This window comes from Pogona vitticeps, chromosome 4 (assembly GCF_051106095.1).
Source record: "Pogona vitticeps strain Pit_001003342236 chromosome 4, PviZW2.1, whole genome shotgun sequence".
In the NCBI taxonomy this organism is placed as follows: domain Eukaryota; kingdom Metazoa; phylum Chordata; class Lepidosauria; order Squamata; family Agamidae; genus Pogona; species Pogona vitticeps.
Window position 1 is genome coordinate 91,043,645 of NC_135786.1, and position 27,842 is coordinate 91,071,486.

Sequence of the window (27,842 nt, forward strand, 5' to 3'; positions counted from 1 at the left end):
TTTCAGCCACTGTATCATCTTGACTTCTTTTGCCTTGGTTATTATCCTTCTGCTGTTCAGGTGCGACAGGACAAAGAACTACAATGAGCACCAAAAGACCACTATTGATGCATGATTTTTGACAATTCAAAGATTATCTTCATATCCTCAAGGACAGTAATATTTACAAAAAAGATTCTCTGGAGGTAATATTTAACAACCAATTGTTATTTGCACAGAGTGACCACAGAACACAATGTCCAATCTGACAGGTTCACAGGGCTCTCTGTGGGGGTGGGAGACACTCTGGTATCCCACTGAACCATACAGGGTTGGCACTACAGTGGTGCCTCGCTTAACAATGATAATCCATTCCAGGAAAATCGCCATTAAGTGAAAACATCGTAAAGCCAAAATAAAAAACCCATTGAAACGCATTGTAACCCATTCAATGCATTTCAATGGGGTAAAAACTCACCATCCAGCAAGGATCCTCCATACGGTGCCCATTTTCACTGCCTGTATACCGAGGAATCCATTCCTAAAAACAGCGGGGAGCCATTTTAATCACCCGGTGGCCATTTTGAAACCACCGATCAGCTGTTCGAAAAACGTCGTTTTTGCAAAGAATCGGTTCCCAAAGCAGGGAACCGATCATCGCAAAGCGAAATTCCCCCATTTAAACCATCGTTTTGTGATCGCAATTGTCGTTAAGTGGATTCATTGTAATGCAGGGCAATCGTAAAGCGAGGCACCACTGTATTGGGTTTGAGAATCAATTGCAGGAGGGCAAATTAGCAGTGGATGCAATTCACGACAGGGGACGGCCCTAACACAGGGGCAGCCAATTCAGTGGTTGTGCATCAGCCAGTGGTTCTGAGCAGCCCACTGTGACTTCCTTACCCCAGGAGTTTGTCCATTGCAAAGTCTTCAGCAACATCTCCCAGAACAGTAGAAGAGATTTGAATGGGGGAAACCAGACAGGATGTTTACAACACTTCTCATTTTTGTGCAGAGACAGGGTATACCACAAGATGATTCGTTATGTTAATGACACACATTTTCTCCCAACATAATATCTGTGAAACTCTGTGAGGAAGTGGTGGTCTTCCATTCTGCAAAAAACCCAGGTAAGATCTACAGTTGGAGATGAGTATGGATTGTTTTGGAAGATACATTGAGAAGATAAATTTGAATATACAGGGGGGGACCTTCAACAGGCTTCAGCAAACAGATCGCTTTCTGACTTAACTCTCCTTATGCATTATGCCAGTGCGTGTTTTTTTTAAATTAAGTATAGTATATAGTACCTATCCATCAGTTATGTTTCAGATGTTCCCCAGTCCATCTATGTAACTCTATGGACTCTTTGGTTGGGTTGAAAATGGAAAAAGTGAAAATACCACACATAAGAAAAAGAAATTTATTCTGGAGAAGCAGGAAACCAAAACATCCCTCATTTATGGGTTTAAACTCCAGGAAGTAAGATACAGATTAAGCACTAAGATCTTTAAATGTATATAGTTAGTTTGGTCAGGGCAGGTAAGTACTGTAAATAGAAATATAGGGTGTGCAAGAAAGAGTGTAAATAGGGGAATATTAAAATAATTATGTGTCATGAAGTTGATTCCAACTTATGAAAAATCTTTCCAGGGTTTTCTAGGTATAGAGTAATCAGGAGTGGTTTTCCATTGCTACCTTCTGGGGGTGACCTGAGACTTTGCAGCTTGCCCAAGACTACACAGGCTGGCTCTTCTCTTGGGAGGCACAGAGAAGAACTGAACTCTGGCACCCAACAAACTGAGCTTTACAAGAGTAATGTAAAACAAGCATCCCATCATAGGGATATTAGGATACAGTTGTGCCCCGCTTGACGATTACCCCGTTTAACGATGAATTCGCTTCACAATTATCTTTTTGTGATCACAAAAGCGATTGCAGAACAATGTTTGAATGAGGTTTTTTCGCTTAGCGATGATCAGTTCCCTGCTTCGGGAACTGATTTTTCATTAAATGCTGTTTTTTTCAACAGCTGATTGGTGGTTTTCAAAATGGCCACCATCTCTCAAAATGGCCCCCCACTGTTTTTAGGAGGCATTTTTCACAAGACAGGCACCGGAAAATGGCCACCCTATGGAGGATCTTCGCTTTACGGTGAGGTATTTCACCCATTAGAACGCATTAGCCAGTTTCTAATGCATTCTAATGGGCTTTTTAATTTCCCTTGACGAGGATTTCGCTTAACAGCAATTTCAATGGCATGGATTATCCTCGTCAAGCAAGGCATCACTGTAGTTTTATTTACTTTGCTTTGCTTTGGTAGTTCAGATTTCTGGATGTGATTGTGCTGTGAGAACTTTTACAGTTAAGGTTTCTCTCCCCCCCAAAAAATAAATTCCTGAGGACAATTCTGAATATTTTCTTTTTTACAGATGTTTTTCTTTTGTTGATATTTTTCTTTTTGTACTTTTCTTCATCATTTCACCCTCCTCCTATGCCCTAGAACTCCCATTCACCACCTTTTTTGGTCATGGCCATAAACGTAATACGAAAGAAATATAGGCCAAATCAGGATTGTATAAGTTGCATAATGTCACATTCCAGGGGTTACAACATCAGAGTCCGATAAACCAGTCCTATGTCAGGAATTCAGGGAATGCAGAGCTAATATCCAAATACCAAAGCCAACTCACACAACGTAGTCCAGGGTCAGAGTACAAAGCCAAAATGCACAACGTAGTCCAGGGTCAGAGTCCAAAGCCAAGGGTCCAGGGAACAAGGTTCAAGGTTCTCAGGAACGTGGATGCAAGCCAGAGGTTTGACTTGTTGCTTCCACAGATTTTCAGCCATCTCAGAGCTGTTTATATAGTAAAAACCGCCCTTGAACTGCTGGAAGCCTTTTCATCCTGTCAGAACTCAGGGCTAGTTGATCGGATGTTTCTGCGGGCAGCCTTCAAGCGATCCTCTGACCTTTTTGTCATATGTCTTCCCCAAAGCCTGGTCCTCAGCCTGTCTACTGGGGGAGGAGATTCTGGAGGCGATTCAGGTGTTTGTATTTCTGATTGCTCAGCATTCTCATCAGCTACAGTTAACCCTTCGGGTTCCAGATCTTCGGCTGCACTCATGACACATAATAACGCTTATAAGGTAGTGTGTGAAGAATTGTTTCCAGTCTGTGGTCCCCCTCAAATGTGCCAGGGCTCCCATGTGGTCCTCATTAAGAATGGCCACAATAGAATATAACCAGATTTTGTGTGTCTGTGTGAAAACTGGCATGCAGGCTGCAAACATAGTTGCTGTACACAGATGAAAGAAAGAAAAAAAAGAAAGCAGTCTTGGTCATGATGATGGTGAGCTTCATTCCTCACACCAAAATCTCAGGAGAATATTTAGCTCACTCAAAAAATGGTTTTGGTGAAACAGTACCCCCAATTTTGCTGCTTAAAAGTCAACTGGAAAATTTGGGGACATCATTTTCTCCAAGCGAAAATGTGGCTTCGCTATCTCAGAGAGGAACAAGTGTGCTTCTTTCCAAATTCAGTCATAACATGTGCTCCACAAATCTTGAAAGTAAGAATTATGAAAAACCTCTTCATTCACTGCGGTAACAGAAGTGTCTGCCAATGAGGCATGCAAGACCATGCAGTTTGGTTTGCATTTTCAAGTGAACTGAAGTAGTATAGGGAACTAGCATCCATCAAACTCATTTTGACAGCCCCCCTTGATCCACTTTAAGGTGGGACTTCTGGTCCAGAATTGACCCTGGCCCCTTTCGGCAGAAGGGGTGGGTTTAGGGTGATGTGAGGGGTTGTGGAGGTCACCGTCGACCTATAGGGGTTTTCCTAGAGTCCGGGGTCCCCCGTGACCAGAGGGAGGCCTGAGGATTGGCCCCAAAAGATAAGTGTCATCCCCCGCTGCCCTGTAGGGCAATGGGAAGCAGCTGGAGGGGTTTGGCTAGAAAAGGGGTGGCAGTAGGGCATGCCTTGGCAGTAGGCCACCTTTCTTGGAAAGGCCCCAGCAGTGGTTTTGGAGATTTCTGCATGTGCTGACTGTTCTTTGCAGAGGCCGTGTCGCTTTGGAGACGATGGGTGACCAGGAGAACCACGCTCCTGAGACAAGCCAAAAGGATACGGGGAGACCCAAAAGGTGTTTGTGTTCCAAAGGTTACTACTATGGGTCTGTGGGTTTTTCCAAGCCCCTGTGCCCCTTAGGACCCCCTACAAGACTAAGGGGGAGCCTGCCTGAAGATCCAGAAAAGCTAAGAAGAAAATGCAAGTCTACAGAAGATCTATTCATATTTACCGCAAAGCCCAAGCAGAAGCCAAAAAGTACAAGAAAGCTGGCCTGCACTCTAATGTGGGCTGATGAGGAAGATGATGATGTGCTACAGTGTGATTGTGACCAGTGGTTAAAAACAGATTTACAGAAGCCAAACAGAGAGACCCCGATATCAGCAGAGGACGTGGATGACTGTTTACTGGTGACACCGTGCTCTGCGGGGGATGACGATGGTCCTGAGGCGCAGATGGTGGAAGAGGTTTCAGATGAAGGCTTTGAGAGTCCTACAGAGCATCAAGGCAGCCTGGTAAGAGCAGTTTTTTAAAAAGGCATCATTATGGGTCTGTTATAAGTTTGTTTTTTTAAAAAAATAGTTATGGGTTATGTTAGGGAGGAGGTTGAAGGTCTTTTAAAAATTACTAAAAGCTTGTTTCATTCTCAAACACAAGAGAAGGCTTGGCATGAGGAGTAGGAGGTGGATGGGCTTGAGTGCGATTATGGACATGGGCCAAACAGAATATCTTGAAAGCAGCAGACGAGTTTGCTTCAAACTCACCCACTGGAGAAGATTCGGCCTGTTGAGGCCGAGAAACTGGCCTGTATGAATATATAACCTGTATTGCATGTGCTTCTACCTATACAGCTTGTAAAGCTAACATGTATGCCCTGTATTTCTACTAGCCCTGAGATTTAGATGCTTGTTTTACATTACTCTTGTAAATCTAAATTGTATGCAATGTGTTTCTACTAGCCCTGAGATTTAGAGGTTTGCTTTACAATACTCTTGTAATATACTGTCTTTTAATAAAGAGTCTTTATTGTACCATACCTTGTTCATATTTGTGCTAATGGCTGAGCTGGATGCACAGAGGAAAATACTGCACAATATCTATTATACACCCTTATCAGTGGGGACTTTTAGCGGTCTGAAGCCGCTCTTTAGGGAGGCCAAAAAACAGGTCAAAACATTGAAGGTTGGGGATGTTTTTCAATGGCTTTCCGATCAGGATGCCTATACATTGCATAGACCGGCTAGAATTCATTTTAAAAGAAATAAGACTGTGGTTTCCAAAGTAGATGTTCAGTGGCAGGCAGATTTGGTCGATATGCAACAATTTGCTCAGCATAACAAGGGTTGCAAGTATATTCTGATCTGTAAAGACATCCTTTCTAAGTACAGCTGGGTAAAAGTACTCAAAGGCAAAACAGGTAAAGAAGTGGCTAAAGCCTTTGAAGCCATTTTCAAACAAGATGGAAGAAAACCTGAAAAAGTATAGATGGACCTTGGCGGTGAATTTCTAAACAGACCTGTAAGCAGTTTATTCAAGAAATGTGGAATACAGCATTTTGTCGCCAATAACAAGGTCAAAGTGGGGGTGGTGGAGAGATTTAACAGAACATTAAAAACCAAAATGTGGAGGTATTTCATGGCTAATAATACCTACAGGTATGTGGATGTATTACCACAGTTCCTTAAAAGTTATAATCACAGCATTCATAGAACTATTAAATATAGATCTGTAGATGAGAATCATCACAGTGAACTGGCTGTTTGGAAAAGGGTCTATGGGACCTCTGCTGGAACAAAAAAAGAATTTCCAAAACTCAGAAAAGGTGACTGTGTGAGAGTTTCTAAAAGGAAGCGTGTATTTGATAAGGGCTATGAACAGAATTTCACCACTGCGATATTTATAGTGGACCGGATTATCAAAGGCACAGAGAGACCTGTATATCAGTTAATAGATTATAATGGGGAAGTCATAATCGGGACTTTCTATCCTGAAGAACTACAGAAGAACAATGATCAGGAAGATAGATTGTACAGAATTGAAAAGATTTTGGACACAAAAGGCCGTGGTTGAAGAAAGTTTCACTTAATGAAATGGTTAGGTTGGCCTAGCAAGTTCAACAGTTGGGTGTCTGCCTCTGAAGTTTCTGAGGTTGTATAGGGCAGAGAAGCAAAATGGGCAATCATGGTTTTTACATCACACTCCCCAGCAATGCCTGTAAGAAGGTCTTTCCTCAAAATACAAATGCCAGCTTTACAATGTTACCCAGACCCTTAGATTTGATTGGGGTTTGGGAAGTTGATCTAGCAGAGATACAGTATCTGTGGAGCTAGTACACAGTCCTTAAAAATGCCCCGTTTTCCATTTCTGAAGGTACAAATAAAGGGACCATTCCGAGAGGCTTTGAGTTTATTAAACCCCACATTAAGACGGTTGTGCATAATATCGCTGGAGACATCGTGGGACATGTTATGAAAAAAGTGAGACCCCAAGAAGGCTCAGGACTCACGTACCGGAAAAGAAGGGGAAGAGTTAAATGAAAAGTGGGTCATCTACGCCTAGGTCCTCCTAAGTGGTCAAACAGCGGATTGCCATCCAAAAAGCGTCAGAAGCTTTGGAACAGGAAGAAGAAAGCGTACCATAAGATAAAGGGGCTGAAACAGAATAGAGGAGAATTCTTTTAAAGTGGCATTCATTCACAGCGCCTCTGAAGAGTGCACCAAATCTGAATTGGATATTTTTCAACTATTACCTACACAAACCAGCTTGGAAAGCAGCGTGTACATTGAGGTGCCGCCGTTGGCCACCCTAACACCCAACGCCCCGCTTGAATTTTATATAACCAGCAACAGTGAAGATTATATTGTTTAAACAATACCTTGCTCTATGTGGTGTGCAAGATCACAAAGGCAAATGGGGGAGCGACCACTGCTGTTGCTAAAGTAGCCTTGGTAAACTACCCCATTGCCTGGCTCTTTAGCCAACTGAATGTCACCCTTGGAAACCGGCTCATCAGTAATAATTGTTACCCTTATAGAGCCATGATAGAGCTGCTTTTGAACTACGGCTCTGACAGCTTGAGCACCCAATTTGCGTTGGGTGTTTTTTATAAAGATGGTCATCTAAACATGGAGCAAACTGACATAGCCACCAGTACCAGAAACTTGGGTTTTAGAATGAGAGCACAACACACAGGGATCAGCAAGAAATGGGATCTGATGAGCCCATTGCACAATGAACTATTTTTTCAGGAGAAAATGTTAGTGAATGGTATAGATGTGAATGGTGTAGATGTGAAAATCAAACTCACCTGTAGCAAGGATATATTCTGTTTGATGAACGATGATGCCACGGAGAGCTACAAAGTGGATGTTCTAAACGCCTCTCTGTTTGTTAAAAGGGTGAAAGTGTCCCCAGGAGTTCATCTAGGACACACTGAGGCCCTTCTGACCTCTAATGCGAAGTGGGCATGAAAGTATTCAGTATACTGGCAGGAAGCCTTGTGTGCAATCAAGAAAACATTTTTCTGGGGCAACTGCCTAAACAGCTCATCATAGCATTTGTTTACAATGAGGCTTTCAGTGGCGTTTATGCCAAAAATCCTTTGATTTCCAAAACTTCAATGTTAATTTTCTAGCCTTGTATGTTGATGGGGTCCAAGTGCCATCAAAGCCCCTACAGCTTGATTATGAAAATGGCCTATGGGTGAGAGAACACATGCAGCTGGTACAAGCATCAGGGAAAGCCATGAAGGACCAAGACCTTTTAATTAATCGCACCGATTTGGCCACGGATACACCCTGTATGCCTTTGACTTGTCGCCGGATCATGGTTGCTCAGAACATTATTCTCTGATCAAGACGGGAAACGTTCGAGCACAGATCCATTTTGTTCAGCCCCTCCCTATCACTATTAACATGATCTTATATGGGGTATTTGACAATGTGATTGAAATCAATCACAGCAAAAACGTCCTCTTTGATTACATGTGAAGATGAACATGGTGCAGCTGTTAAGTGTATTACAACGAGATAAGACCTTTCTAGATGTCTACCCCGTGACCTGTTACCAAGGCATCTTATTACCAAAAGGCCTACCAGAATAGTGGTGAACACCCAACCCCACACAATGCCAAGGGAACACTGGTTGGCCATCTATTTACCAACTAATGGCCCTGAAGAGTTTTTTGACTAATACAGTGTAGACCCAGACAACCCGCGTATCCCTGAAACCATTACAGCTTTTTTTATGGTTCCAGGGCAAAGAAATAATATTCCAGCAGAGAAAGCAACAACAGCCTTCAGCTGTGACCTCCGGCTGTGTGTTCTTTTTATAGAATAGAACAAAAGGCTTGTCATTTGACCAGATTTTAAAGCTGTACTCGAAAGTTACTGCCAAAAATGATTGCATGGTTGTAGAGTTTGTCAAGAACAGAAAAATTAAAAGGTCTCCCCAACCCTGCCGTCCGTTTCACCATGTTCAAGCCTATGGACCCCAGTGTAAAACATAAAATGTAAGCTGTGCATAAAATGAAATAAAGACAAAAGTTAAATGTTTTATCTGTCTTATTTTTATTGTTGTTTTTAGAAAGTGTGCCATTTGGGTTTCTTGACTACGGGTCTTACTGGGGTTGTGAGCCATGCTGGTCTTTTGAATTGTTTCTTGGGCCAGACAATAAATCCGTTGCAGGTGGAGGGGTAGGAGGCAGGGGTGCTGATTTCATCACTTCTAATTGTTCTCTAGCGACAGAATTCCCTGCAATAGACATGGGCAAATTCAGTTCAGCCATGGCTTTAAGAAAAGCATGTCACCCTTTCGGTTTTTTCTTATCAGACTGGGTGATCCCTCTGACCAGATCCAGAACATTAGAACCAGGTAAGAGCTCTCCCCGATATAGGAATGTCCCTTTGTCATCCCACAAAGAGATATCTTGATGCTGCCTTATTTTGCTTAGCAAAAACTCTGCATTTTTCTTGTAATGGTTGGGGATGCTGTCTGGCACCTCTTGAATAACCATGGGTAGGGACTCTTGAGGAACCGGGGGAGAGGAGAGAGAAGCAGGTTGCTGTAGGGATGGCAGCCTTGTTTTTTCTATATCCTCTTGTTTGGCCAACACTAAAAACCTCTGTAGAACGCCATTGTAAAGCTTGGCTTTTTCATACTCTGGCAACTCTAACCTTAAGAGAATTTCTCTCATCTCAGAGTCCAGGCATCTCACTGTAGTGGTCCTAATGTTTTCCGGCACGCCCCTCAGATCTTGTAGCTGAACACTGGGGACCAAATACATCTTTTCAGCATATTCCATTACTTATTAGTTAAAAGACTGATCATCTGTTGTCTTCCTTAATCTGTTTAAAACAGAATAGGACTTTTGAGAGGTTTCTAAGCATTTCATAAGAGTGCTTATGTACATCAGTGTTCTATTTGTGAGAGACAGAGCCTTTTTCCTATAAGCAACCAACGTAATAATATAAAGAATTTTTTAAAAGCAGAGTTTCATATATAACATGTGTAACATCATCGAAAAATCGGCTTCATTCCAGTTCAAACAGGTATGACATTCTTGTCCAGAAAGCTCTGCCTTGCAACCCTCGAATGCATGAGCCAGATAGTTAGACAAACAGTGCTTCAGAACTCCATAAAGACAGGCCCTTATAACTGAACACATGGCTTTGCTTTTTTTCAGAACATGGCTGTTTGCTTGTAAGTGTGCTGGTCCCTGAAAAAAATCAGAGGTGTTTAAACACACAGAGTAATCATATATAGCAAACATCTACCAACAGCACACCACAATGGGTTACATACCTGTGTTTCAGGAGCTTTCTCAGTTTAAAATGAAGCCTCCATATTATAACAGACGCTGTCAGGGTCTTCAAGACCATGTAATGCTAATGGCGGCATATTCTCACTGTCAGACTATACTCAAGTAGCACTTTCTGGGGTTGGGTCTCCCCGTATCCTTTTGGCTTGTCTTCGGAGCTTGGTTCTCCTGGTCACCCATCGTCTCCAAAGCGACATGGCCTCTGCAAAGAATGGTCAGGGCACACAGAAATCTCCAAAACCACTGCTGGGGCCTTTCCGAGACAGGTGGCCTAAGGGCATGCCAGGCATGCCCTCCAGCCACCCTTTTCTAGCCAAACCCCTCCAGCCGCTTCCCATTGGTCTACAGGGCCGTGGGGGACGGCACTTCCCTTTGGGGCCAATCCTCAGGCCTCCCTCTGGTCGTGGGGGACCCAGGACTCTAGGAAAACCCCTATAGGTCGACGGTGACCTCCACAACCCCTTACATTACCCTAAACCCGCCCCTTCCACCGGAAGGGGCCAGGGTCAATTCTGGACCGGAAGTCCTGCCCTAAAGGGGGTCGGGGGGCCTGTCAAAATGAGTTTGATGAATGCTAGTCCCCTATACTCCTAACTGATGTAGAGTATCTCCAGGACAATGATGTGGATTGAAACAGAATTGTACTTTGAGCTCTCTGTGGCTCTCAATTATGGGACACATTGGCTGAAAAAGAGGGTACAAAATGCAGATATTGAAGAAAATTGCATATAAAAATGTTTTGATTAGGGAAAGAGGTGTACAAAATATGTATATGAGAGAAAGTTGCAAACGAAACCAAAGGTGATTTTTCATGCAGCTTTTTCAAAGAGCCACAGAACAAAGCAGAAATTGAACAGAAGAGATTTATTATTTAATAAAGACTAGGTCTAGACTGATTTGTACATCCCTAGTGTCCTTGCAAGAAAACAAAGATTAAAAACTACATTGTGCCAATATTTGTATACATATATACTATAATGTATAATGAAAACGGCAGTGCGATATTAAAGATGCAGGTGTGTTCAACTTCAGTGACACTGCATCAAAATAACCTCCTTTTGTGGAGGGGGAAAATATCCAAGCACCAGTCAGAATTCTACATTTCTGTCTTCTCCAAACAAGTTTATATTTCTCTTGCACACAAGCCATGTAAAAAAGCTTTGTACTTTGGAGCTGCAGATGTGAGGCGGGCAAAATTATATGCAAATAGCTTTTTTAATCTTCAGGGCATTTTACTGATAAAAATCCTGAAACTATTGCCTTGGAGTGCTTGCATTCTAGAGAAGGATTACTTCTCATTAGTGCAGTATGAATAATCAGAGATGAAATTATGTATCTTGGCAATGCATAAATACAGATAACACCGATAAAGATAGCAGCAGGGTTTTTTTAAAAAAAGAAACTGGTGTTGAGTGTTAACTTTGAGTCAATGAGGGTGTTGTTTGAGTTAAAAAAATAAATTGAAAAACTGCCGTGTTCAATGCAAGTACTGTATGGTGAATGGTCTCCAGAAGTTGTTGGGCTACAGCTCCTATCATCTTTTACCAAAGGCTATGGTGGTTAGAGGTTGATTGGAATTGTAGTCCAACAACATCAGCAGATACATATTCTCCATCCCTGACTTAATGGATTAGATTAGTGGTTCTCTACCTTGGGTAACCTAGTTATTCTTGGACTGTGACTCCCAGAAACCCCTGGCTAGCACAACTAATGGTGAAAGCTTCTGGGATTTGCAATCCAAAAACACCTATCTAAGGCTGAGAACCAGTGGGTTAGATCATTAACCCATTATGTCATACACATATGTTAAAGTTAGTGCCATTGACACCAGTGGCTGCTTCATGACTAGTTTGTCCCATTGATCTTAATGGGGCTATTCAAAGCATGGCTAAGCCAGGATTCAACCAAATATGCTGAAATGCTCTCACACCCAATATGGGGCCTCTGCTTTTGCTCAAAGGACAGTGTGAGAGTTTGTTGCCTATCACTGTTGCATTGGTTCACTTCCCTTTTGCACAGTGCAAAGGAAGTAGGGATACACCCACAAACACACACCTAGCCCCCTTTCCCAACTCAAGCACTTATTGTCACAACAAAGTGTACAAGATCCAGCACCATGACTTCAACAGAAGTAGCTTGAGGTGATTATGGAGAAAAAGAGTAGCATCTAAAAGGGGAAGCAAGTAGGTACTGTAGGTATAGAAGTTGAATAAAAGCAGTTAACATGTATGTTATCAATACATTATCATCTGTCAAGATGTAGTGGAAAATCCATTAGCATTTCTCTGGAAGTTATTGTTTGAGATTATTTATTCTGAAATAATGAAGGACTTCAATCTTTTCAGATGTATATAAGTACCTTAAATACTGATTGGCAGATCTCATCATTTCAAGCTGATTATAACCTCTCCATTTTAACAGGCAGAGCAGTTTAAAGTAAACTTGGATGCATTATATTTTTCAGGTGCAGAGAGGGATGATGGACTAGAGACAAACAAATTGCAGTTTAGGTATTTCAAACCCTGCATCATATACTTCCATTTAGATTTCAGTCCTATTCATCCTTACCTGGGAATAAGTCTCAGGGATGTCAGTGTGGCTTACTTCTGAGTAAACAGGCAAAGGATTGTAGATTTTGTGAATTTAAGAATTATTTCCCATTGAATCTTTGGAGATAAACAATCCAGTCCTTCCACATTAAGAAAAGAAATTAATTCATCTGTACTGATAACACTTTACCTTGGAATGTCACAGGAGGGTAAAGAGTGAAGAATTAAGTATATTAATGTCGCATTTAATTATCAGAACGGAATTGCACCTTTTGGTAAAACATATATGGTTGGTTTGAACCTGCAACCTTAAATCCTATATATATCTTAGTGGTTTGTTTTTTAAATTACCATTTATAAAGAAATAATTACAAGGACTGGAAGGAAACAGAAACAGTTTCTCACTAACAGTTTAAAGGGCTCACCATCCTCAGATTAGTCTCTCACCCACTTGCCTGCTCTTTGATCACCCAATAAAGAAGGAATTAAAAATTGAAGAGGGGAAAAATCTCATTAAAAAAACATTTTTTTTCTCCTGCTAATTTGGAAAATAGTAGAGCGCAGTCAGTATTTGCTGTCTTCTGTAATCTGCCCTTCTACAAAAGATTCAGAGTCTTATCAAGATCGGGTTTCAGAAGCATCCTTTTTCTGCCAAGAGGAAAGGGTTTGCTTTTGCTAAAGGATGCAAATTGAGCACCCCCTCGTGGCTGTTTGCAGATTTGAACAACACAGTCATTCTCGTCTGCCTGGGATCAGCAACAGAAGCACAGCACATTGGGTTAACGTGGCTTCTCCGATAAAAGATGAACAAGAAGCGACACAGCCAGCATTCCACAAAAATGAACTGCGATATCCTTTTGATGGCTGTAATTTATTCTGCATAGTCCCTGGACTGAAACGATCAATTAGCAGCCTGAAACGCACTGTGAAGTAAATTGTCACACTCCCTATTACAGGGTGGTTATCATATATTTATTAGGTGCATTTTCTGCAATCAGAGCCAACAAGGTGTTGAGTGATCAGTCATAAAAGCAGTCCTTTAAAAACAAAAAAAGGCAAGAAAGAAGCCCTAACACTGTGTACAGGAAGGCGAGATCTTTGTGACAGTCTGATATTACACTTTCCTTCAGTGGGTGTTAGATTTTTATCAGTGGGATGCAAAAGTGAACTCAAAATGGAAGCCCAGCTACTGCCAAATAGAGAAATCCACACCAGACATCTCAGACGAATACTGTAGGAGATCATATTTGTTTGTGTTTTGATTCAAGGGAGTTGGCTTGCTTTTATTTGAGAGGACATGTCCCATTGGAAAGGCAGACCTTTCTTCTGTGATTAACAAACATTTCCCTAGCATGGCTTCCATGAGTGGGGTTGGAATTCCCATCATCTCTCACCATTGTGGGTGGGAATGATGAGAGCTTTTAAAACCATCAAATTTAGCCCATTAGTCAGTTAAATAGTCAAGTATTTAAAATGTGTATTTATTAGAAAACTGTCAGAGATAACCATACTAATTAGAAAAGCCACCTGTTTTGCAGGGATGCGGACCCAAGTCATGGGACTTGCTGTCAAGACAGATTTTAGTTGCATCGGTGACTCAACTCACAGTTGACTCAGTTTTTTCCCCCAGTGACTCGGACTTGAGTTGCAACTCGGAAGCCACACACCAGTCCCTTTTTTCTGGAGGGAAAATGCTTGTTTTTAATAGGGACTCAGACTTGGGACTTGATACCAAAGACTTGGAGTCAGACTTGGGACTCGAATCCAAAAACTTGCTAGATGATTCCAGAGTCCAGTTGCTCCCCGAAGCCTTGCCAAATCATATGACGGTCCCTTCTGGCCAAAAAACTAAACAAGCACTGAACGTGGTGTCCCATTAATGACCTCCTTGTATGGTTGTTGTGGGTTTTTTGGGATCTTTGGCCGTGTTCTGAAGGTTGTTCTTCCTGACGTTTCGCCAGTCTCTGTGGCCGGCATCTTCAGAGGACAGCACTCTGTGCTCTGGAAAGCCTTCGCGAATACACCTCCTTGTATGTTTTTTCCCGGCCTTTCTTTTTCTTTGTGGTTCTGTGTCCTTAGCAGCCCTTTCAGTGGATGTTCGTAGCTGGAATAGAAAGGACTGCACAGCTTATTCTACACACACACATAGAAGATATGTGTGTGGCACCCAAAACTTGCCACTGCATGGGAACTAGTTTCCATAATGAAAGGAATTAAAAAGGACTCTATGATCAGCTGTGGCAGTGGGTACACACTTCACTGTTCAAACGGGAAAGAACATTATCCCACCAGTAAATCCAAACTTCTGTCTCCAGCTGGATGAGCTCTTTGAAACAGATCCCAATTGTAGCTAGAAAGCTGTGCCGTATAACTTAATTAAGAGCACAAAGGGCAGTGGGTGCTCTTGTTCTCTCAGAAAGATCCTGTAAATTGTTCCCAACTTGCTCCCACTCTTTCTATTACTCTTTCTATTAGAGTGATACAGTAATACAGTGACGAGATGTGTTGCTGCACACTATAACACAGACAATAGTTTACACCAGAGATGTCCAGAGTGACAAAATTTGCATTTTTTTTTCATTTCTTGTTCTTTGGAGAGATTTTTAAAAATTTCTCTCTCTCCCTCTCCCTCCCCCCCCCTCTCTGTGTGTGAAAACTATTTCAGATTTTCCATTGATATTCCCCCATTTGTGTTTTCTGGCATCCCAAAAGTCCATAAGAGCCCTTTAAAACTAGCCTCCAAAAAACAGAGAGGAGGGCAACAGGGAATCAGTCCACTCCAAAAGCATGCAATGAGAAAGAAAAATCACCATCAGAACATTTAGAAAGAAATGTCTCAAACTGTGCCCAACCAATAAGAGAAACTACTTACAAAACACAGTGGCACATTGGCATGGTTACAAAGTGAGACCCCAGCCCACAAATCCCCACCAAAGCAAAGAGTCCCATAAAACTGCACAAAAATATATGCCTTTAGCAGAAAACATTGCACAATAAACAATCCAAATAACACTTTTAAAAAAATAAATTAAACAGGTAAAGAGAGAGAGAATAGCTAAACAAAACAAACAAACAAACAAACACATCCTCCCAAAAAACATGAAAAGCAAGCAAGCAAATGGTGAAAAGTACAATCAACCCTCAACCCAAAACTACGGGAATACGGGAGATTTCTCTCCCTGCTACCAAGTGATGCCTTCTCTTCTCTTGTTGAAGTCCAGCAAATAGGCAAGGCAGTAGCAAAACTAATTCAAGAATAGAAAAGACAGAGAGAGAGAGAGAGAGAGAACTTTCCAAAGAAATTGCAGCAGGAGGGCATAATCCCAAAGTGACTGCAGCAAAAGTAATCAAAGGAAATCGGGAGAAAATCCCCCCCCAAAAAAAATCCTGAGGCTCCCAAAAGCTTCTCCAGGGCGAAAGGGAGCCCTAAGTAGCCATAGAATCTAAAGGGAGGGTAGAAGCTTGTCATTTAAATTAAATATTTCTGGCAGCAGATCTGGTTTACACCAGCTTAATTTTAAGGAGAAAGGCAGGGTAAAAATGTGTTAATTAAATAACTAATTTTTTTTTTTACAGCAGGATTTTGGCCATTGATCTGAAACTTTACTTTGCCACAGTGCTCTTCAGCAGTCTAATTCCCATCATGCCATGTCTCTCTGCACAGAGTAGATACTGCAGGTTGCAAGCCCTGCAGAGAAACCGGGATCTCCTCCCTTTCATTTCTATACCCTCTCTGTCTGGGCCAGCCCTATCATTAGGGAGAGTGAGATTACTGCTTCAGATAGCAGATTCTGGGGGTCCAAAGGACTATATTAATCATTAGTTATTTGGTTTCATTTTATTTTTATTGCCAGGGTAGAGAAAGATACTTTTGTGATTTTCTGCCTTATTTGTCGAACTAATATAATGACATATGTTGACAAATACCTTGGGCTGGCACCAGTTACTGTATTTCTTCTATATCATCCCAATACATAAAGCCACAATTTCCCCTAATCCTCATACCCCTCTCATGCTTCTGCATCTGTGGAGCTTGAAAGTAGAAAATAGTTCTTTTATTAACTTCCGAGCTCATTGTGTTACGGCCAAAAACCTTCTTAAGGGACATTTAGTGAATATAACATGCATCACTCAACATTAGCATGTGCGAACGAGCCATCACAGCCCAAAAACTACAGACAAAATACCTGTATTAGGCATGTGGACTGTCTTCAGACAAATGCACAAAACTAGACAAAATCAGGAGTATTTCTGCAATTCCAAGGTGACACCTCAAGCAAAGCAAGGGGTTGTTATTCACCCTGGGGACACCATGGCATCACAACTAATCCTTCTTATCCCATTTGGCATTTGTAGAGTTAAAAAGATGGTCAGCACTTTGAATTATGGAAAAGGGAAATGCAAGGCTATACTGTATAGTTAATGGAGCTGCTAGCAACCAATGAAGAAGGTGACAGCTAAATCATCCAATAAAGCCCAAGATCTTCCCTGAAGTGCTAGAGATGGTTCAGACTGAGGTCACTGCACTGTGTGTATCTATATACCCTTGCAGATGCTCTGCCAGACATTTAACAGAGTTGCAGGGCAGAGAGAGCGTTGTGACTGTTTGGGTAGCTTTTTTGTGTTCTGAAAAATTTCCTTGTTCTCTCACTCAGATTAGTTTGCTACATGTTGCTGAAATATTGTACTTTAGACCTGAATGTGGCTGACTATGGAAGGATAACTTCTGGGCTTTAGCATCCCATTTCTTAGCTGTCTTGGGTTCTTTTAAGGAGAAAGATGGGGTAAAACATTATAAATTAAATAAATAAATACATTTCTCATGCAAACAACCAGGAAACTCACAAGAAGGCCTTCACTGCTGCTTCCACCTGGTGTAATAAATAACCAGAACTATGTGCCATCAAGTCAGCTGTGGATTATGGCAATCTTTTCCAAAGCTTTCTAGATATATAAAGTAGTAGGCATCCTTCAGTCTCGAGAGACTATGCTAACGTGCTCTGAACAGAGGTCTTGGAACACGCCCAAGCCAATGTAGACATTGCTGTTTCAGTAATGTATGCATGCTAAAAATTCCAGCTACTCTATTTGGAACTTTGTCCTGCCAGGTGATACCAAAAATGCGTCAGAGACAACGCATATGGAACATGTTCAGCTTCCTCTCCTGCCATGTACAAAGGGTCCAGGACTCACTGCAGTACAGGTGTGTGCTCAGGACACAAGCTCTATAGACCTGGATTTTGGTATATGCAGTCATATACTCTCTTTGTGAGTCTAGAGAACATGGTAGCTGCTTTGCCAGTGCATTTATCCAGCTCAACCTCTAGGGAGAGGGTGTCAGAGATCGCTGAGCCAAGGTACACAAAGTCATGAACAACCACCAGTTCTTGTGTAGAGATGGTAATAGAGGGAGGCAAGTCCATGCCTTGGCCCATGACTTGTGTTTTCTTCAGGCTGATTGTTAAATCAGAATCTTGGCAGGCCTTACTAAAATGATTCATGAGTTGTTGGAGCTCTTCAGCAGAATGGGAAGTCCCGCATGCATTTCAGATGGACTTTGGTCTTCACTCTCAATCTAGAGGGATTAAAGAGTTTTCTATCTGATCTAGTCTGCAGATAGACACCTTCGTTGCAGTTCCAAAAGCGTGCTTCAGCATGACAGCAAAAAGATCCCAAACAGGGTCGGTGCGAGGACACAGCCCTGTTCACTCCACTTCAGATGTCAAAGGGATCTGATGTTGAGCCATCAAAAACTACAGTGCCCTTCATTCCCTCATGAAAGGACCTGATGATGTTAAGGAGTCGAGGTGGACATCCAGTCATGGGAAACATAATAAAAAGGCCGTCCTGCTAACCAAATCAAAGGCCTTTGTAAGATCTATGAAGGCCACGAAGAGTGGCTGTCGTTGTTCCTTACATTTCTCCTGCAACTTTCTGAGGGAAAATACCATGTCAATGATGGATCTATTAGCTCGAAATCCACACTGTGATTCTGGATAGACTCTGTCTGCAAGCACCTGGAGCCTCTTCAGCACAACATGAGCAAGCAGCTTTCCTACAATGCTGAGAAGAGAGATGTCATGGTAGTTATTGCACTCGCCCCCGTCTCCTTCCTTCCTTATACAATATGACAATGTTTGCATCCTTCATGTTCTGTGATATTCCACCTTCCCTCCAGCAAAGACAAAAGATTTCATACAGCTCAGTGATGATGATCTCTTCAGCACTTCAACAGGGATGTTATCCTTCCCAGGTGCCTTGCCAGAGGTGAGGGAATCCAAGACCACTTTTATTTCTGCTAAACTTGGTTTGCTGTCCAACTCTTTCAAGACAGGCAGGCACTCGAAGTTATTTAATGTCTCTTTGGTTACTGCATTCTCTCTCGAGTATATTTCAGAGTAATTGCTGCACCCAGGATTCTATCTGCTGTGCTCGGTCCTGGATGATCACACCTGTAGCAGACTTCAAAGGAGCAGCTTTCTTCTGTATTGGACCTAAAGCCTGCTTGATATCGTCATACATTCCTTTGATGTTACCTGTGTCCACTGCTATCTGTATCTGAGAGCAGAGCTGAAGCCAATAATCATTAGAACATCTCCTGGCAGCCTGTTGAACTTTGCTATGACCAGCTCAAAGAACTTGCAAGTTGTACTCATTAGGACAGTCTTTGTATGCTGCTAGAGGTCTCCTCTTTTCCTTGATGGCTGGCATCAACTCCTCCGAATGGGCTTCAAACTAGTCTACCATCTTTTTTGTCTTCTTGCCAAATATATAAAATATTAAGAAGTTACTTACAATTTCTTTCTTCTGGAAGCATTCTGGGACAGTGTGCCTTGCCCATGACTATTCAAGCCAGCTCTTCTCCCAGGAGACACAGCAGGGAATCGAACTTCTGACCTCTCACTCTGCAATGAGGTATCCAACTAAGGATATGTCAAGATGGGCATGTTGCTTGTTATGTGGGTCACTTTTGGTGCCCTTTGACTCAGATTAAATTATGGCATTCGCATGTGGTTTAACTTAGAGCTATCCACGCCACCCATTAGAGCTGTCCTGCTCCTTTTTGGCACAGGATGAGGCCTACTGTGCACACTAATGGTGTGATATGCAGTGCTCCTGATTATCCTGTTCTGTAGCCCATGTTTGCACCCAAATAAAGCTGGAGTTGGTGTTACCTGAGGTGAAAACCCTGTGATATGTATTTGATGGGATGTGGCATTGGAAGAGATGATGGAGAACCTCCCTCCTCTATCTTCATCTACTTACTTACTTACTTACTTACTTACTTACTTACTTACTTACTTACTTACTTACTTACTTACTTACTTACTTACTTACTTACTTACTTACTTACTTACTTACTTAGTATCCATCTCCCATTAGTGCTGAGGCACTGCTCTGGATGGTTACAATACATATAACAGATGACAAAAATAAAGATAAAACATTATAAACAATGACACCCCCAAAAAACAAATGTCACAGACTAATCATAAAAAATCAGAGTGGACAGAGGAAAAATGCGGGGTATGTGTGCGAAGGTGGTCAGCTATATACAGTAGGACCCCTTTATCCATGGGGCATCAGTTCTAAGCCTCCCCACACAGACATCATCTACCCCAAATCAGACGCCCTCCCCGCTTTTGCCAACTACCCAGAAGATAAAGGGACAAAGCCCCTCCCCCATTCTCCCTCTGATCCATGAAAACCAAAGGGAGGGAGGAGCTTGGAGGTGGCAGCCACAACATTGGGAAGGCCACTCACCTGCATGCTGAGCTGTTTGCTTGTGTACACTCGGGCCTCAATACAAAGCAAGCTGGCTAGAGACATCCTATCCCAGTTCCCACCTAGATCACCCAGTATTGACACCTTTTTTTAGCCCAAATAAACCAGCAGGTAGGAGGAACTGCTCCAGAGTGTCCTGGGAGAAAGCTTGCAAGTTGGGAGAAAGCAGGAGAAAATTTCAACAGCCCTGTGCAAGTGATCAGTTCATGTCTGGAAAGTGGGATGTATCTCATCAACTGTCTACTATGTGGAATGGAAAAAGAGAGAGAAAGAATGGTGCAGGCAGAGAGAAGGAGAGAAAAAGGGCAGACTCTCCTACTTTGGCCACTAGCCCCATTCCCCACTAACTTTAATGGTATCCCCCACCAGAATGTGGTGTTCAACAGGTTATCCTCCAAGGAAGTACAGTCTTCAGTATGATAACGTTTGTCCACTGACCTTTAGAACATCATCCTTACATATATGCAATTTTTTATTCATCCAATTTACTTAAGCTCTGCTTTTCTACCAATGAATAGAATCTTGGCAGCTTTCAAAGTATTTTAAAAATAAGTAAAAATAAAAAAATTAAAATGCAATAAAGTAAAATAGTAAAAAAAGAATTAAGCATATTATATGTATTTCATATTGCATTACAAATCCCATTGGGCGGGTTCCACTTGCTCAGTAGATCACTCAGCACTGATGCTCTTCTTTTTAACCTTCCGGTAAACCAGCAGGCAGAAGGAGCTGCTCCAGAGCCTCCCAAAAGAAAGCTTGCAGAAGAGGCCTTAAGCAGCCAGATACCATGCTATCTGTTCTTCATAGCACACTCTCTGGTTCCCTCTATGGCCAGTTCAAGTAAAATACTGTGTGTACAGGGTTTTTTTTTCCTGCATTTTTTCTTTTAATACTCTTAATATTTAGTTTAATATTTGCAGACCATGGATAAGTGAACCAGTGGATACTGATCTCACAGATAAGAAGGTCCTATGGTATTTTTTTCTGTTGATGCAGTACTATTCTAGATAAACAAGATACATTGGTCGTATTATGTGTACTATGCTATGTAGATGCATTGCTGTTGCGCTATATCAGTTACTATTTTTTTTTAAAAAAGAGGGATGTTATTGTGGCTTGCTGAATGACAGCTGTAGGAAAAGGCAACGAAGAAAGCAGAAAAGGGAGTGACATTAATCAAAAGGGGGACAAATCAGAACAATCCAAAGACCTGTCTGGGCCCTTCTTATGGGATAAGAAATGTAAATCAGTAAGAACACTAGGATGACTCAAGTGAGAGATAAATAAATTGCCCTAAAGACAAGAAGCTTTTAAGTACTAACAAGACCGCTCCAGATTCCGCCATCTGGATATGGCTTCATCGAACCAGCCAGCCAGCCAGGTGTACCACTCTTAAAATAAGTGTCCCACTCACCAGTCATGAGCTCCTGACAGAAAGATTCTCTATAAATGTGTCTCTCCTTTTTTGTAATGGTCATCACTATATCTTTTAGCAGGAAGTTCTGAATTAATTGTACAGTTTGAGAATAGATGCATTCTCTTGCCCAGAGGTAGGAAACATTCCTTTTTTTTTTACAGCAGAGTGCCCAGAATCCCACAGCCCCCACGACCCCTAACATGCAGGATGAAGGATGGTGGTAGCTGTACTCCAAAATGAAATATTTTGTATCTTTTTTCCCCTCTGCCATATAAATACTCTCAGCTGATATCACTGAATGACCCCAAACATTAGATGAAGGAAAATATTGAACTGCATTATCCACAGGGCACATAGAATATTTTATAAAACGCCATCTCATCCACTCTTGTCTATTTTCCACAAACTAAAAAATCCCCAAGTATTAGCTTTAACATGAGCACTTTTCTTGCATATAGTGGTTCCCAGTCTTGGGACTGCAACTACCAGAAGATTTCACCATTACCTGTGTTGCCCAGGATTTCCGGGGTTACAAATATGAGCAAGCCCAATTCCCTCCCCCAGAACTGGTGGGGCTACTCACTAGGCTCCATGCGTCACTGGGATCCCTCATCATTGTCATTGTGTCAATCGCTGTAGCACGCCGGCTTCCCCTGCCTCTCTGCACAACCAACCCCTGATCAGTTGAGCAGGGAGACTCCCTGTCCTAACTCCTTGCCAAAGTAGTCAGCTGTGCAGGGAGGTGGGGAGAACACAACCTTTTCCCTACTCCATTGCCAGAAGTGTTTTCCATTTCACTGAATCTCTTGCAATTCTGTAATTTGTTGAGTAAGATTTGTTGCCATGGAGTATTGGATCTATGTCAGAAGATTAAGATGAGCTGATTCATACCAACTATAGTTCCAACATATAGCTCACAGATTTGTTTGTTTATGCATGCATGTATGTATGCAGATAGGGACATAGTGGAGCTGTGGGCTAAACCGCAGAAGCCTGTGCTGCAGGGTCAGAAGACCAGCAGTCGTAAGATCGAATCCACACAACGAAGTGAGCTCCCGACGCTCTGTCCCAGCTCCTCGCCAACGTAGCAGTTCGAAAGCATGCAAATGTGAGTAGATAAATAAGTACCATCACGGTGGGAAGGTAAAAAGGCGTTCCCTAGTCATGCTGGCCACGTGGCAACGGAAACTGTCTTCAGACAAGCGCTGGCTCTACGGCTTGAAAACGGGATGAGCACCGCCCCCTAGAGTCGGACACGACTGGACTAAAAATGTCAAGGGGAACCTTTACCTTTATGTATGCAGATATATTATTTAGGTACCACCTTTCTTCTTATAAGGGGCCCAAGGCAGCTCACAACAAACTATAAAACAGACATAGTTTAAAAAGTTATATAAACATTGTATTGAAACAATTAAAAACAAAGATTAGAAACAATTTCAAAACATCTACAAATCTGTAAATTAACAGATAACTAGTTGAAACAATATCTTGTATATTGGATAGCAATCTCATTTACTGAGGTGTGCCTTTACATAGCTAGAAGAGCCCAAGAGAGGCCTATGAGGTTCTATCAGCAAGCTTGGAAAAAAAAAGAAAAGAAAAGAAAATCTCAAACCAGAAGGCGGGAAGAACAGCTGAACAAGCCTGCGCATGTTCTGTGACCATGGGATGCTGACTGATTGGGTGGAAGGTGTCAGAGATAACAGAAAACTTGGAGGAAAGAGAATGGAATGCTCTAGAAAAGGGCATCGCTGACTGACACCCTGAAGAAGACCAATGTGCATGCAAATATTTATTTATTTATTTATTTATTTATTTATTTATTTGTTTGTTTGTTTGTTTGTTTGTTTTTGCCCCACCTTTCTCCTTAAAAAAGAACCCAAAGCAGCTTACTCCATTAAAAACCCAATATTAAAAGCTAAAACCAGTAAATTATACAAATATCTTATACAAGTTAAAAAAACTTTATATTAAAATGTTAGGTAAAAGCATTACTGAAACAGATTTTACACAACAAAAAAATACGTATCATCTCACTTGAAAGCCTCTGTCAGACAGCCGGTCACTAAGGACACTGTTCTAAATTTCTCTCTTGGGAATTAACGCTTGCAGCTGTTGTGAAATGCTTTCAACTCCCAGGCCCCTGTCCTATTCCTCTGTTGGACCTATCATCTGTTCTTCTCTACCTGGTGTGGAATAACAGTTCAGAACAGTGTTTCTTAACCTGAGGGTCATGACCCCCATGGGTATCACACAATGTTTTCTGAGGGGTCATGGGTTGCCTTATACGTGCTGCAGCCCTTGTTAAATAATTTCTTCTTTGACCTTTCAGAGCAGGATAGTAAAGTTAGTGTGTTTGTGTACATATGAAAAACATGCCTTTTGGGGGAGAAAGAAGCCTCTACTTTCTGAGGAGGGATGACTTTACCCCCATTAAAATGTCTTTTTATGCAAACATAGCAGGAATGTTGTAGCTTACTTGGCTATTATAAAAGGGGATTGCAACTCAGGAAAAGTTGGAAACCACTGGTTTAGAGGTATGTTGGCCCTAGAACATAGTGCAAGAAAGTGAGTGAGTAGACTGGTGAAAAAATTGTACCCTCACTTGATTCCTCAAAGCATTTATAGGTATAAATACCACATCCCGGTAACAATCGGATAAATAAGCTGGATATCTGGCTGCAGAGACAGACGCTGAGAATCGGATTCTCCTCTGTTCTTCATGAAAGAAGAATCAGCCAGTGTGGCCTTGAGCAAGCTGCACGGTCCCAGAGTGCCTTCCAAATAAGAGAATAGTAAATTACTGAGTACGCTATACCTTAAAAACCCTGCCAAAGGTCACCGTAAATTGGAATCAACTTGATAGCATGTAATTATATTTTGAGAACCAGTGTGGACAGAGTGACAGACTAAGACTCATGAGATTTGGGTTCAAACCTCCACTTACCCATGGAAACTCACTGGGGGATGATAGTGGCAGCAATGATAACACCATCCTTAAATATCTCACTTACTTTGAAAATCCTATTAGAGGTGTTATAAGTGAGATGTAACTTCATAGCACACAACAAAACAACATCCAATTGACATACCCATGAATGTTCAGGGAAGAATGGGAAGGCAGTAGATGATGATGCTATTACCTACAACCATGATTCCCAGTCTTGGGTCCCCAGGTGTTCTTGGACTAATCCTCCAAGAAGCCTTCACCACTAGCTGTGCTGGGCAGGATTTCTGGGAATTGTAGTCTAAGAGCATCTGGGGACCCAAGGTTGAGAACCACTGACCTACAATGATGTAAAGAATTCTGGTGCTCCCCAGACACAGTTGACCTTTGCATTTGAAACATATCCCTTCCAAGTGGACTCCAGCATCTTTGACTGCCCAACCAACTTCCCTGCATCATTAAATTCTACCTATAGGCTCATAAAGAGTTATTACCTTTTCCTCTACATCTCTCACCCTCCCTACTTGCAATGTACCCCTAACTCATTTCTCCAACTCTGTAATCAAGAGCCCCATTTTGTCATTTGAAAATACTAATTATCTAATCATGCCATGCTGCTGAAATGCACTTGTCTGCCCAATTAGCTAGGACAATTATTAAAATTCGGAGGCCTAATTATGTCTCAATTTAATGCTGGCAAAGCCCAGGCTGGAGCGGTAATTAAAATCCCTCTCTTTTGCCTCTGCCTTAAGGGCAGTGGCTGATTAGGAACCTGTCAGGGGCGGCGCTCAAGCAAAGCAATCAAGCATACGGTGCAACATGACCCTACATTGTTAAGTGTGTCAACATATTAACCTGAATTCCCTTCAGCCCACAGACTGGCATGGGGGGGGGAGAACGAGGAGGGGGAGTTTTAAAATGTAGATCATTTTATTAAAAAAATAAATTCTTTTTAATTAAGGCTATAAGGGATCTGATATGGGTTTTGAGCTACCAAACGCTGCAAGTCATAGAACTTCTCTTCATCTCATTATGATTATTCCTAAGGAAGGCAATTTCAACACAGCTCTGCTTTTAAAACATTCTATTCCTTCTTAAGAAAAATTAGAAGGGGGAAAAAATCACCCAAGATTTCTTGTTAGAAGTGTTTTTTCCTCCATACCCACCCCAGCTAAATGGCTTCCAGTGATGAGTAGGACTTTTTGGGAGGAAGGGCAATGTTTGATGACAGAACACAAGTGAATACTGAATTCTGGAAGACTCAAACAGGACCAAAGGCATAAATATGTGAAAAGCCCAGGATTTAAATACTTGAAAGGAGCTAATAAAAGGTTGAAAAATTAAATATCATAATATTGGGATAATTTCTATACATTTATTTTTCATGGCAGCAGAGAATGTGGGAAATGAGTGTGAACATACAGAAAGTTATGGTGTGATCAGACAGCTGCAAAGGTGCATGCCTGATCCCACCCAAAAGGGCCATTTTACCTGGAGCAGTCTCCCTTAAAGCAACCCTTCAATCTGTCAGGAAATTGGTCCAGCCTGGCCCCTAAAAATAGAAGTCCTACAGCTACAACCAAAAACTTCCAGCTTGGGCATGCACTGGGATCAGGCTGGATTGCATTTCATCATGCATTACGTGATCGCTAAGAAACAGATTGCATTGGTTTGCTCCACAAGCAGTCCAAGTTGTGGTATTTTTGCCCATGTGACTACACCCTTAGTTCAAATAAAATCTCACACCTTTGGGTTCTAACATGCTTATCAAGAGGTCCACGGGGGCTCACCACAGGCCAGAACATTCCTGAAGAATCACGCCCCAATTTCCAAGTAATTGGAGCCCATGTTCCTTTGCTAAATGGAAATAAAGAAATAAAGGCACCAGTTTCTCTCAAATTCCAGTTTTCCTACTCTTGTAAAACCAGGTCTTAGTTCCCTGGAAAGATTAAGTTGTGGTTTACCATGGAGCAGAAATGGTGCATGTCCATTTTTTATTATTTCCAGGATAAAGGGAAATGAATCAGGATAACAGGGAATACATCATGCCATTCCTTATCACATATTATCTGTACTTACACATTACATTAAGAACTATTGTATCCCTTAGTTGCTTATATACTTCCAACTAGAATTATTTGACTATTTTGTATTAAAGTTATCGCATTTGGCTTTCAGTTTATAGAACGGATCTAGTTATATAAAGGGTCCCATTTTTCAGTTGCAGATTATTAAGAGCAGTGCAAAAATTGTACCAGTTACCTCTGGAGGTGGTGAGTGCTCCAACACCGGAAGCATTCAAGAGAAAATTAGACAACCATCTGGCAGATATATTTTGATGTGGATCCCTGCCACGAGCAGGAGGTTGGACTCGAAGGCTTTATAGGCCCCCTCCATCTCCATTATTCTATGGAGCCATACAATCATGTCCTGGCTCATTTGTGGGTTGATTCACAGTATTCTATGATTCTTCATCCTGTCAATGGCCATGCACTGAGACCCTTTAAGTGAAGTGCAAATCTGTGTTCTAACTTGTTCTGTTGGCTGTCAGCATGTTTTCCTCTTGTCAGTAGCAATTGACTGGTCAGGTTCACCCTTGTACGGCAATTGTAACAGCTCATTGACAGACCAGTGACCCAGCCAGACCTGATAATGGAAAACTATTGATTTTCATGGGGCTCAGCAAATCTGAAATGAATGACCAATGTAATGTCATCAATTGCCTTGGAGCCTGATAGACAGAGTACCAAAGATCTTCTGCCTGGTCTGACAGTTTGCTGGTGAAAAACACAAACTAGACTTTATCAGCTTGTCCCGGACATATACCATGAACAATCAGTCCACCATTAAACAACAACAGTGAAGTCACATATTACTTTTCACAAAGGCTAAGCAATCAGGTAGCAGAGTGTGACGTTTACAACGTAACCCTTGCTTGTTTCCCAAAGGGCTCCCGTTATGTCATCTCACGTTCCCTCTTTTCCTCACTGCCACCAGTGGATTTCCTTTATCCACAATAAATAATGAACTTTAGTCAGACACTTGTCAGGTTGCTGCCAACATAACTTATTTATTGAATTGTATTAACTTTAATCAGAATCACAGATGTTCTTTATTCAATGCATACAATCAAATAATTCAAATATCATATATCTTGCCACATTCACCACCTGCTCTATTTATCTTGACCAGCTTATCTCTATTATTATTTCTTCTCACTATCTCTCTATTTCTTTATCTCTCTCTGCTTCTCTACCTCTGCCAAAAAAAGAGA

At 41.7% G+C, this 27,842-nt stretch overlaps 1 long non-coding RNA gene across 1 annotated transcript in view; it reads left to right on the forward strand.

The window, feature by feature from the left end:
- Positions 1-27,842, forward strand: part of LOC144588629 (uncharacterized) — a 38,293-nt gene extending 10,451 nt beyond the window's left edge. Inside the window, exon 2 of the long non-coding RNA XR_013544258.1 lies at positions 61-27,842. This is a non-coding gene — a long non-coding RNA (uncharacterized LOC144588629). The remainder of the gene's footprint in view (positions 1-60) is intronic.